Source organism: Dendropsophus ebraccatus, chromosome 8 (assembly GCF_027789765.1).
Source record: "Dendropsophus ebraccatus isolate aDenEbr1 chromosome 8, aDenEbr1.pat, whole genome shotgun sequence".
In the NCBI taxonomy this organism is placed as follows: Eukaryota; Metazoa; Chordata; class Amphibia; order Anura; family Hylidae; genus Dendropsophus; species Dendropsophus ebraccatus.
This window is the reverse complement of record NC_091461.1, coordinates 81427345-81441212: the sequence shown is the minus strand read 5'-3', so window position 1 is coordinate 81441212 and position 13868 is coordinate 81427345. Positions and strand designations below refer to the sequence as shown.

The following is a 13868-nucleotide window of genomic DNA, read 5'->3' as shown; positions in this document are numbered from 1 at the left end:
ACAGTAACCTCTGATTGTCTCCTGCGTGAACTCTGGATGCATATTGCAGCCAGACCCCTTGTCATAAAGCCATTACGCCATGAGGACGTTTTATTGCGCCCCCAGTCTGGTAAGAGATAAGCGAACCTGTTAATATCCAGGACTCTCACTATATGGCCCCAATCCATCTAGCCATGACATCTAGTGCCCAAAGGAAAACAGGACACCAGCTTCAAAAAGAAACAAAAAAGGTGGTGGTGGTGGGGGGGGGGGGGGGGGGGCCCGAGGAGCTTTGCCAACTATGAGTGATCAGGGATATTTTATTCAAGATCGTGAATATATATTGATCATCCTCACACCATTGAACACAATGGGGCATTGCTCTGTTCATATTTTACGGGAGGAATTTCAAGCTGAAATAAGAGCGGATTGCTCTTCAATTCCTCATCTATTGTCATCTGCCTCATAGGGGTTTTCTTCCCCTAGATCAACACAATAGGGTTTCCCTAGGTTGAACCTGATGGACTCTTGTCTTCTTTCAACCGTATTAACTATGTTACTATGTTAATATATTGGGATATAAATTTATATTCAGTGGTATTATATACAGAAATATGACTGGTAATAATGAAAATTCCATTCCATTATAATTATATCTATTTATATTTGGGTACTATGTAGCGCATGGGTCTCAAAAATGCGGCCCTCCAGCTGTTGCAAAAGTACATTTCCCATCATGCCTGGACAGGCATGATGAGAATTGTGGTTTCGCAACAGCTCGAGCGCCGCAGTTTGGAGACCCATGATCTAGAGCATAAGGGATGTAAGATTGCACAGCAAGCGGAGACAGGACCTGGCTGTTCATTGTTAAAGGAATAATCCAGCGCTACAAAAACATGGCCACTCCCCCCCCCCCCCCTTTTCTCTTGTCTCTAGATTGGGTGGGGTTTAAAACTCAGTTCCATTGAAGTAAATGGAGCTTAAAGGGGTTATCCAGCGCTACAAAAACATGGCCACTTTTCCCCCTACTGTTGTCTCCAGTTTGGGTGGGGTTTTCAAACTCAGTTCCATTAAAGTGCATGAAGTTTAATTGCAAACCACACCTGAACTGGAGACAACAGTAGGGGGAAAAGTGTCCATGTTTTTGTAGAGCTGGATGACCCCTTTAAATGTAAAGGTTTCTGCAGTATCAGTAGTGACTTTCTCTGATTTCTTATGAATGGCGGCAAGACACGCGGGATCTGGTTTGAGACTTGGGAGACTTAGGTTATCAGCTGGCATTGTTCTGGCTTTCTTGCTTGAATATTAATGTCTCTTGTTTGTTATTGGTTTTCATTATTTAGCAATATAGTGTCCTATGCGTGACGTCAAGAAAAATTATCATGTCCCTTTGGTGGTATTATGGTAATATGCTGAGGGTATTGTGTTGCTGGGTGGTGTCGTGCAACCTTAGGGCTCACCTTCTGAAACCTTCCTGTCACGGTGGGGTCCGAGGGTGCTGGGGCCCTTGTCTTCTTCAGCATACACGCAGGGACATATAATTTTTAATAAAAGTCTTCACACAATAGCGGTGAAAGTATATCAAGACTTTACTTGAAGGATAACTATATACAATCCTATACAGGGGCATCTGATGATGGCAAATTGTTGGCTTGATCAGAGTCCTTTGCTTCAGGGGGAGGGTTACCTTGGTTACTATAGCTTAGACTTGGTGGATAAATAGGATTTCAAAGACAGACCTGTTCCAGAGATTTTATAGCTTTCCGCCTTTATAAGGTACGTGTGAATAGGTAATTGAAGTTACTGAATAGACTTGATGCTGTCAACGCTCACTATCATATAGGAGGAAGACGCATGGACACACTGACTTGGGAGCCAGGAAGATATGGACGGTGAATGGGGGACCCTCTATCACTTCACCAATCCGACAGCAGGCACTAATAAATACAAAGGATGTCCTGCTGAGACTTTGAAGACACGTATTAGTCCTTATGGCTGACTGGAAACAGGTTAGGGGGTTGAAGATGAAGTCTGACAGGATTACTGAGGTGTCGTAGGGAGGTTAGATGTGACTCTGGCAATGCCAGACTACCAACTGTCAACTGACAAGACCGCACAGCCCTTCTGGGTAATCACTAGAGTGTGATAGGTTGCAGGTGAGGAGCACTGATCAAGCTCAACACTTGTATTATTAGCAATTAATACATAACATATTAAATAAATACATAGCAGAAAACAATACAACTACAAGAGAGCTAAGGAAGAGCAGCAAATACATAGGCCCTAATACAGACTGTCTAAGGTTGCCAATAGCAACAATACATTTCCAGACGCCTGACAATAAATACCGTTCTGGGCCATTACATATATATATATATATATATATATATATATTACACAGAGACTCCATACACAGGCAACTCATTGGTCAGGTTAGTTGCCAGAACCACTGCCATACATTCGCAGTGGGTATTTGTTTTAAATTATCATTCTCGGGCATGTGCAGTGACTTTGTATGTATTCATTAAAAAAGTTTTATTGTTTACAAAGTCATATTTTGCACATTTTTACATTTTGTTATGTGCTGAATGCAGTAATGGATTATAATAGGTGTGCTTCGGGCGGGCCCATGGCCACCCAAAAAGACTTATACTTTCAGTAGTGTATTGTCTCCTGGCCACAGTTCTGCCATGATTTGCAAAAAAAATGCTTTTTTTCAACTGCAATTTTGTACAAATCAGGGCATCATGGCATTATTTATCCTGTACTATGAACACCACGCTAGTGCTGCTATAGTTACAGTGGGGTGGGGGCCCAGACTTGGTGAACAGCTGGGGCCTATGGTAAAGTTAACCTGCCCCTGACTGAATGTATCGAATGGCCAATATTTCTGGCCTTCTGTTTTGTCCTAGCACTAGGGAGCAGGGCAGTTTCTAGGTCATTTCGGCAACAGGGCGAATCTTGATAAAAGCGCCCCTTTTATTAAGATTCGGGTTATTAGAAAGAAGCAGTGTGTGTATTGCGGCATAGAACAGTGTTGCACCCCGCCAAATAATGTTCCACTGAATACAAAATCATTATACAGTGACTCACAGGTGACGTCTTCTTTGATCTGACAGGTCCCTTTTCCTCTCCATCCGGCCCTGGCCTCCATGAGTGTTTCTTGCAGCTACAATTCATCTCTTTAGGACCTGCCAGACAGAAATCTTAGGCTCCACACTCACTTTCAGCAACTTCCTTCCTCTTTTCCCACTTATAAGGTCCCAAACTATATGCTGGGAAAGCTGGTGACCTCCATTATACACTGACATACAGGATGCTGGAAGAGCTGGGTGACCTCCATTATACACTGACATACAGGATACTGGGAAAGCTGTGTGACCTCAATTACATTGACATACAGGATACTGGGAAAGCTGTGTGACCTCCATTACACTGACATACAGGATACTGGGAGAGCTGTGTGACCTCCATTACACTGACTTACAGGATGCTGGGAAAGCTGGTTGACCTTCATTACATTGACATACAGGATACTGGGAAAACTGGGTGACCTCCATTACACTGACATACAGAATGCTGGGAGACCTCTATTACACTGACATACAGGATACTGGGAGAGCTGGGTGACCTCTATTACACTGACATACAGGATACTGGGAGAGCTGGGTGACCTCTATTACACTGACATACAGGATACTGGGAGAGCTGGGTGACCTCCATTACACTGACATACAGGATGCTGGGAGAGCTGGGTGACCTCTATTACACTGACATACAGGATGCTGGGAGAGCTGGATGACATGTAAACTTTGGCGCCGGGGGCGATGCTTATCATGGGGGTGGGGCTTATTGCGGGGGGCGGGATTATCAGTACATATCTGGGGCTCCCTCTGTGCAGGATTCCCCCACCAGATACTCACCTCTCACCCTGCAGCCTCCAGCTCCTCTTCTGGTCCCTCAGTCCTCTTCTTGGTGAGTCCGTCCTCTTCTGGCTTCTGGTGCAGGCAGCCACCTGTACAGGAAGCCTCTGTGTCTCTGCCCCGGCTGCTGTTTCCTTTAGCTGGCTGTGGGCCGCCCGGGCTGCATAATTAAAAAAAAAAAAATCACCGCTGCGGCCCGCCGCCGCAGCCCGCTTCACTCTGCCCAGCCGCTCGGCCTGCCTCCTGCCGTGCTCCTCCAATCTAATCAACGTGGAGCAGGAGCGTGGGGCCGATGCGGCACGTCAGGAGTGGGCAGGGGCGGGCCAGCTGGGCGGAGGTGAGCGGGCTGTGGTGGCGGGAGGGGGCTGTGGTGGTGTGTCTCCGCCCCGCCTGATCCCCCCCAAGTGCCTAGGCCACAGACGTGCCGCGCGAAGGCACGTCTGCAGCCACCTCCACCAGGCCCCCAGTGGCTGACGTCACTTCCCTGACGCGCCGCTGAGGACCTGGAGGAGAGAGAAGAGAAGTTGCTGCTGCCGCTGCCGTCGTGGACCGGAGACGAGGAGGACAAAGCTGCTGGGAGCGAGGTGAGGTGAGAATGTTTTTTTTTTTAACCCCCTTACATGTGGCCAGAGATTGGGGGGGGGGGGGGGGGGCGGCTATTCTATATGGGGGGGGATGCAAGGGGGCTATTCTGTATGGGGGGATGCAGGGGGGGGGGCTATTCTATATGGGGGAGATGCAGGGGGCTATTCTATATGAAAGGATGCAGGGGGGCTATTCTATTAGGGGGGAAGCAGGGGGGGCTATTCTATATGGGAGGGGGGATGCAGGGGGGCGGCTATTCTGTATGGGGGATGCAGGGGGGGGGCTATTCTATAAGGAGGGATGCAGGGGGGCTATTCTATATGGGAGGATGATGTAGGGGGGGGCTATTCTATATGGGGGGATGCAGGGGGGCTATTCTATATGGGGGGATGCAGGGGGGCTATTCTGTATGGGGGGATGCAGGGGGGCTATTCTATATGGGGGGATGCAGGGGGGGCTATTCTATATGGGGGGGATGCAGGGGGGCAGCTATTCTATATGGGAGGGGAATGCAGGGGGGCGGCTATTCTGTATGGGGGATGCAGGGGGGGCTATTCTATATGGGAGGGGGACAGGGTCGGACTGGGCCACCGGGGAGTCGGGGGATCCCCCGGTGGGCCCGCCCCGCCCCGCCTCACCCCCCCCCCCCCCGCCTCGCCCCGCCTCACCCCCCCCCCCCCCCGCCTCACCCCCCCCCACCCCGCCCCACCTCGCCTCACCCCCCCCCGCCCCGCCCCGCCTCAATAACCCCCACCCCGCCCCGCCTCACCCCCCCCCACCCCGCCCCGCCTCACCCCCATCCCCCACCCCGCCCCGCCTCACCCCCCCCCGCCCCCGCCTCGCCCTAACACCCCCCACCCCCGCCCCCGCCTCAACACCCCCCCCACCCCGCCCCCCCGCCCCGCCTCACCCCGCCCCCCCACCCCGCCTCACCCCCCCCCACCCCGCCCCGCCTCACCCCCCACCCCACCCCGCCCCGCCTCACCCCCCCCCACCCCGCCCCGCCTCACCCCCCCCCCACCCCGCCCCGCCTCACCCTGACTCTCCTGTTGCTGTGTGCAGTCGGTGCACAGGACAAGGGGGAGAGGCTGCAAGCTGCTGTGCCTGGCTCAGAGAAGAGAAGATGGAGACAAGAAGACTGAAGCCTCCTGCCCTGCTGAACATGTGAGTGTTTGTGTATATTCTTGTCTATCTTTGTCATCAGTGTGTGTCTGTATATGTGTCATGTGTTTATGCATGTGAGTGATATATGTGTGTGTGTGTTTTCTATCATGTATATAGTGTATATATTATGTGATGTAGTTCTATAGATGGTTTATATGTGTAATCTGCATGCTTTTGTATCTGTGTATCCATGTTGGTGAGTCTGTGTGTGTGTGTGTGTGTGTTAGTATGATTAGATGTATATATGTAAGGTGTGTTGTGTCTGCATGTTTGTGTATGTCTGCAGTATATCTATTTGTGTATATATGTATACAGTATGTATGTCTGCAGTATGTCTATTTGTGTATATATGTTTACTGTATGTATGTCTGCAGTATGTCTATTTGTGTATATATGTATACTGTATGTATGTCTGCAGTATGTCTATTTGTGTATATATGTATACAGTATGTATGTCTGCAGTATGTCTATTTGTGTATATATGTATACAGTATGTATGTCTGCAGTATGTCTGTTTGTGTATATATGTATACAGTATGTATGTCTGCAGTATGTCTATTTGTGTATATATGTATACTGTATGTATGTGATGAGAAGTTCACACTTTGGAGGTCCAGTTATGCAGGAGATCCGTGAGGCTTAGGCTCTGATCAGCTGAGGATTCTCACATCAAAGATGATAGGTGTTGTAGTTGATATAACAGTAAGACTTTAATCAATGGATGACGTGTTTCATCAAATGAGATCATCAGATCTATTGAGGATTCCCTTAGAAACACATTATCCATTGTCCATTTGTCTTAATCCTACGTCTACTACAACTCCTATCATCTGTGATGTGAGAATCCTGACTCAGCTGATCAGCGCCCAAGCCTCACGGATCTCCTGCACAACTGGGACCTCCAGAGTGCAAACTTCTTCTCAACTATTGTACCGACTCAAAAATAAAGATATAAGCAGCAGACACAGACACAAGTGGGATAATGCCCCCCTCACCAGACTGCACCCCCTCTGGAGCAGCAGTATCAGTGATAGGTAGGATTATGCCCCCCCTCATCTGACTGCACCTCCTCCTCCGGAGCAGCAGCAGTATCAGTGATAGGTAGGATTATGCACCCCTCATCTGACTGCACCCCCCCGGAGCAGCAGTAGTGTCAGTGATAGGTAGGATTATGCCCCCCTCTCATCTGACTGCACCCCTTCTGGAGCAGCAGCAGTATCAGTGATAGGGAGGATTATGCCCCCCCTCATCTGACTGTCCCTCCTCTGGAGCAGCAGTAGTATCAGTGATAGGTAGGATTATGCCCCCCTCATCTGACTGCACCACCTCCGGAGCAGCAGCAGTATCAGTGATAGGGAGGATTATGCACCCCTCATTTGACTGCACCTCCTCCGGAGCAGCAGTATCAGTGATAGGTAGGATAATACCCCCTCACCAGACTGCACCCCTCTGGAGCAGCAGCAGAGGCTGCACTAAAGTAGTAAAAATTCTTGTGATTTTATTCACACTCTCTAGCGCGATGCTTCGTTTTAGCTCTGAGTAAGGCAAAACATTGCACAAGAGGGAGTTAATAAAGTCACAAGATTTTTGACTACTTTGGTGCTGTCTTCGCTGCTGAATTATTGTACCAAGTCTCCTGGTTCTATTGAAAGGGCTGCAAGCGGCATCAAGGTGTACAAACCACCGCTAAAGTGACTGCCGGTATTGGGCTTGTAGCATGACCGCCCAAGGTGAGCAGCAGGTTTAGCCACTTACACACATTTGTTCTGCAGTAATAAGCTATGTGCGCCCCATGGTGTTCTCTCTCTTCTACTAGTAGATGTATAAAATGGCAGATTACATTTTTATAAAGCCAGGTTTACACGCTGACCACTGATATGCCTTTCATGATGGTCCTTTAAAGTCTTATTCTAGCCCAACACCTTATGGTGAGGCTAGAATAAACAGTCATGGGTCTCCTCTACTGGAGATTGTAATAGAGGAGCAGACTAGATGGTCATTTTTTCCTTCATCTTCTGAGGCTGTGTTCACACATGACATTTTTTATGTGTTTTTACAGCAATATTGTTGGAATTTCATTAAAGTTTCTACATAAATGGTGCAGTTTTACCACAACTGCATAAATCAGTAACAACTGTATAAGTGACTGGCAGTGCACTAGCGTTGCTGGTCACATACACAGCTCTATGCAAAGTCGCTGTACTAACGTGAAAGGTTTGGCGCTGATTATGTCTTTATATATTGGGTGGGCCCCAAGAATCAATTTCCCTGGTGGGCCAAGGTACCCCAGTCCGACACTGGAGGGGGATGCAGGGGGGGGGGGGGGGGGGCGGCTATTCTATATGGGAGGGGGATGCAGGGGGGGGCGGCTATTCTATATGAGGGGGATGCAGGGGGGGGGGCTATTCTATATGGGGGGATGCAGGGGGGCAGCTATTCTATATGGGAGAGGGATGCAGGGGGCGGCTATTCTATATGAGGGGGGATGCAGGGGGGCTATTCTATATGGGGGATTCAGGGGGGGCTATTCTATATGGGGGGATGCAGGGGGGGCTATTCTATATGGGGGATTCAGGGGGGCTATTCTATATGGGGGGATGCAGGGGGGCTATTCTATATGGGGGGATGCAGGGGGGGGCTATTCTATATGGGGGGATGCAGGGGGTCTATTCTGTATGGGGGGATGCAGGGGGTCTATTCTGTATGGGGGGATGCAGGGGGGCAGCTATTCTGTATGGGGGATGCAGGGGGGGCTATTCTATATGGGGGATGCAGGGGGGCAGCTATTCTGTATGGGGGATGCAGGGGGGGCTATTCTATATGGGGGGATGCAGGGGGGGCTATTCTATATGGGGGGATGCAGGGGGTCTATTCTGTATGGGGGGATGCAGGGGGGCAGCTATTCTATATGGGAGGGGGATGCAGGGGGGCGGCTATTCTGTATGGGGGGATGCAGGGGGGGCTATTCTATATGGGGGGATGCAAGGGGGCTATTCTATATGGGGGGATGCAGGGGGACGGCTATTCTATATTGGGGGATGCAGGGGGACGGCTATTCTATATGGGGGGATGCAGGGGGGGCTATTCTATGTGGGGGGATGCTGGGGGTCTATTCTACATGGGGGGATGCAGGGGGGCTATTCTATATGGGGGGACTATTCTATATGGGGGGATGCAGGGGGACGGCTATTCTGTAATGGGGGATGCAGGGAGACTATTCTGTATGGGGGGGGTGCAGGGGAGCTATTCTATATGGGGGGGATGCAGGGGGGGTGGCTATTCTGTATGGGGGGATGCAGGGGGGCTATTCTATAGGGGGGATGCACGGGGGAGATTATTCTATATGGGGGGATGCACGGGGGTCTATTCTGTATGGGGGGATGCAGGGGGGCAGCTATTCTATATGGGAGGGGGATGCAGGGGGCCGGCTATTCTGTATGGGGGATGCAGGGGGGGCTATTCTATATGGTGGGATGCAGGGGGGCTATTCTATATGGTGGGATGCAGGGGGGCTATTCTATATGGGGGATGCAGGGGGGGCTATTCTATATGGGGGGATGCAGGGGGGGCTATTCTATATGGGGGGGATGCAGGGGGGGCTATTCTATATGGGGGGGATGCAGGGGGGGCTATTCTATATGGGGGGATGCAGGGGGGGCTATTCTATATGGGGGGATGTAGGGGGGCTATTCTATATGGGGGGGATGCAGGGGGTCTATTCTGTATGGGGGGGATGCAGGGGGGCAGCTATTCTATATGGGAGGGGGATGCAGGGGGGGCGGCTATTCTGTATGGGGGTATGCAGGGGGGGGCTATTCTATATGGGGGGATGCAAGGGGGCTATTCTATATTGGGGGATGCAGGGGGCGGCTATTCTGTATGGGGGAATGCAGGGGGGGCTATTCTATATGGGGGGGATGCAGGGGGGGCTATTCTATGTGGGGGGATGCTGGGGGTCTATTCTACATGGGGGGATGCAGGGGGGCTATTCTATATGGGGGGGGACTATTCTATATGGGGGGATGCAGGGGGATGGCTATTCTGTAATGGGGGATGCAGGGAGACTATTCTGTATGGGGGGTGCAGGGGGGCTATTCTATATGGGGGGATGCAGGGGGGGTGGCTATTCTGTATGGGGGGATGCACAGGGGAGATTATTCTATATGGGGGATGCACAGAGGGGCTATTCTATATGGGGGGATGCATAGAGGGGCTATTCTATAGGGGGGATGCACGGGGGGAATTAATCTATATGGGGGGATGTACATGTACATCAGGGGGGCTATTCTAAATGGGGGGATGCATAGGGGGGCTATTCTATAAGGGGGGATGTACAGGAGGGGGGCTATTCTATATGGGAGAGATGTACATGTACAGCAATGGGGCTATTCTCTATGGGGGGATGTACACAGGCCCGCTTCTTCCATGAGGCAGACTGAGGCTTCCGCCTCAGGTGGCAGCTCTTGGGGTCCTGCAGGGGGCGGCAGAATCTTCTCTGCCACTGTCATTTTAGTGAAGTTTAACTTCGCTAAAATGACAGCAGCCCCAATCTCCTAACAGTGCTGAGCACAGTGGCGTCGCTAGGTGTCCGGAACAGGAAGTTCACTGCCCCGAATCTTTTGCCTAAGGAGTCACTGTACTGCACTTTGAACTCCGACTGCAGTCACGCTATCAGCACTTCACTAAAATGTAGTCACGCTATCAGCACTAGGAATTGCAGTGCTCTTATATACCAGGTATTACGGTAATAGCCAGGACTAGTTAGTTCCAGGCTTCAGAATGTGCCAGGAAGATCATAGGGTAACACCTACATGTAAGACTAAAGAATGTCAACTCTCAACCCCTTCAGATCCATTCACCCACTGTTAACCCCTTCACATCCACTACAATCTAATTCATATACTGTTAACCCCTTCAGTTCCGGGAATATTTTTTTGTCTAACTATATGTAAAACAATCCTAAAATTTTAAAGTGCTGCAGAATCTGTTGGTGCTATATAAATAAAAAATTATTATTATTATTATTATTATTATTATTATTCTAATTAACACCTATAAGAAAATAAATGTATTTTGCGCCATTCCTGCACGTATAACCACCTTAGGGTAGCTTTACATTACCTGATTCACAGCGGATTTCACGCTGCCAGTTTGCAGTGAAATTTGCTGTGAATCCTTGTACTGAGAAGGTCAATGGGGTTTCGCTTCTTGTGATGCATTAAATTTCGCCACATAATATTTAACACCTGAAAACCCGGCTCATTTTAATTTATTTCTCTCATTTGTCTTATAGAAGAATCATTTTTACTGTAGGAATTTGGAGTAATGTGATGGGAAAATGTCTATTTGGGGCTATATGCCGCACATTTTGAAGTCCAATAAAATCACGAAATCAAATTGTTATCCAATCTCGTTACCATATCCTAGCAGAGGGCTTACTCTCATACAGATTCTGTGATTTTCAGACATTTTTACTGTAGAAATTTGGAGTTATGTGATGGTAAAATGTCTATTTGGGGCTATATGTCGCACACTTTGAAGTCCAATAAAATCACGAAATCAAATTGTTATCCAATCTCGTTACCATATCCTAGAGGAGCGCTTACTCTCGTACAGATTCTGTGATTTTCAGACATTTTTACTGTAGGAATTTGGAGTAATGTGATGGTAAAATGTCTATTTGGGGCTATATGTCGCATTTTTGAAGTCCAATAAAATCACGAAATCAAATTGTTATCCAATCTCGTTACCATATCCTAGTAGAGCGCTTACTCTCGTACAGATTCTGTGATTTTCAGACATTTTTACTGTAGGAATGTACAGTAATGTTATGGTAAAATGTGTATTTGTAAATTCCTACAGTAAAAATGTCTGAAAATCACAGAATCTGTACAAGAGTAAGCGCTCTTCTAGGATATGGTAGTGTGATTGGATAACAATTTGATTTCGTGATTTTATTGGACTTCAAAGTGTGCGACATATAGCCCCAAATAGACATTTTCCCTTCACATTAATCCAAATTCCTACAGTAAAAATGTCTGAAAATCACAGAATCTGTACGAGAGTAAGCGTTCTACTAGGATATGGTAGTGTGATTGGATAACAATTTGATTTCGTGATTTTATTGGACTTCAAAAATTCGACATATAGCCCCAAATAGACATTTTACCATCACATTACTCCAAATTCCTACAGTAAAAATGTCTGAAAATCACAGAATCTGTAGAACAGTAACCCCTCTTCTAGCATATGGTAACGAGATTGGATAACAATTTGATTTCGTGATTTTATTGGACTTCAAAAATGCAACATATAGCCCCAAATAGACATTTTACCATCACATTACTCCAAATTCCTACAGTAAAAATGTCTGGAAATCACAGAATCTGTACGAGAGTAAGCGTTCTACTAGGATATGGTAGTGTGATTAGATAACAATTTGATTTCGTGATTTTATTGGGATACAAATAGGGCGACATATAGCCCCAAATAGACATTTTACCATCACATTACTCCAAATTCCTACAGTAAAAACGTCTGAAAATCACAGAATCTGTAGAACAGTAACCCCTCTTCTAGGGTATGGTAACGAGATTGGATAACAATTTGATTTCGTGAATTTATTGGACTTCAAATTGTGCGACATATAGCCCCAAATAGACATTTTACCATCACATTACTCCAAATTCCTACAGTAAAAATGTCTGAAAATCACAGAATCTGTACGAGAGTAAGCGCTCTTCTAGGATATGGTAAAGCCATTGGATAACAATTTGATTTCGTGATTTTATTGGACTTCAAATTGTGCGACATATAGCCCCAAATAGACATTTCACCATCACATTACTCCAAATCTCTACAGTAAAAATGTCTGAAAATCACAGAATCTGTACGAGAGTAAGCGTTCTACTAGGATATGGTAGTGTGATTGGATAACAATTTGATTTCGTGATTTTATTGGACTTCAAAAATGCGACATATAATCCCAAATAGACACTTTCCCATCACATTACTCCTAATTCCTACAGTAAAAATGTCTGAAAATCACAGAATCTGTAGAACAGTAACCCCTCTTCTAGGATATGGTAACGAGATTGGATAACAATTTGATTTCGTGATTTTATTGGACTTCAAAAATGCGACATATAGCCCCAAATAGACATTTTACCATCACATTACTCCAAATTCCTACAGTAACAATGATTCTTCTATATGTAAGACAAATGAGAGAAATAAATTAAAATGAGCCGGGTTTTCAGGTGTTACAAGAAGCGGAACCCCATTGACCTTCTCAGTACAAGGATTCACAGCAAATTTCACTGCAAACTGGCAGCGTGAAATCCGCTGCGAATCCGGTAATGTAAAGCTACCCTAAGGCGGTTATACGTGCATGAATGGCGCAAAACACATTTATTTTCTTTTAGGTGTTAATTAAAATAATAATAATAATAATAATAAATATAATAATAACAATAATTTTTTTTTATATAGCACCAACAGATTCCACAGCACTTTAAAATTTTAGGATTGTTTTACGTATAGTTAGAAAAAAATAAAATATTCCCGGAGCTGAAGGGGTTAACAGTATATGAATTAGATTGTAGTGGATGTGAAGGGGTTAACAGTGGGTGAATGGATCTGAAGGGGTTAAGAGTTGACATTCTTTAGTCTTACATGTAGGTATCACCCTATGATCTTCCTGGCACATTCTGAAGCCTGGAACTAACTAGTCCTGGCTATTACCGTAATACATGGTATATAAGAGCACTGCAATTTCTAGTGCTGATAGCGTGACTCCATTTTTGTGAAGTGCTGATAGCGTGACTGCTGTGAACTCCGGGGCTTGGTGCATCCGGCCACCGGGTCCTGTACTCAGCTCCCTCCAGTCTTTTCAGAGGGGAGGGGGGGGGGAGTGAAGGAGGATTCAGCAGACGACCTGCTGAATGACAGTTATCTTCAGAGTATGGAGAAAGAGGGAGAGAGAGAAAGCCCCTGCGCTCCCCCCCCCCCCCCTCTCTCTCCTGTCACTGTGAGGAGAAGCTGCTCCGTTCACACAGAGCAAAAGGGGCGGATTACGCGAGGAAATATTTCCGCCTGAAATCAACTGACGCTGAATTCCGAGCAGAATATAAGCAGAATGTAAGCAGAATCCCTGCGTATTCCGCTAGGAAAGTGTTCAGCTCGTAATCAGCTCTTGACAAATTCAGCGCGGAATAC

The 13868-nt window shown here is 47.2% G+C and overlaps 1 protein-coding gene across 1 annotated transcript in view; it reads left to right on the top strand.

The window, feature by feature from the left end:
- The window catches only part of TMEM132A (transmembrane protein 132A), a 244442-nt gene that overhangs the window by 26082 nt on the left and 204492 nt on the right, over positions 1–13868 (top strand). The window lies entirely within an intron of this gene.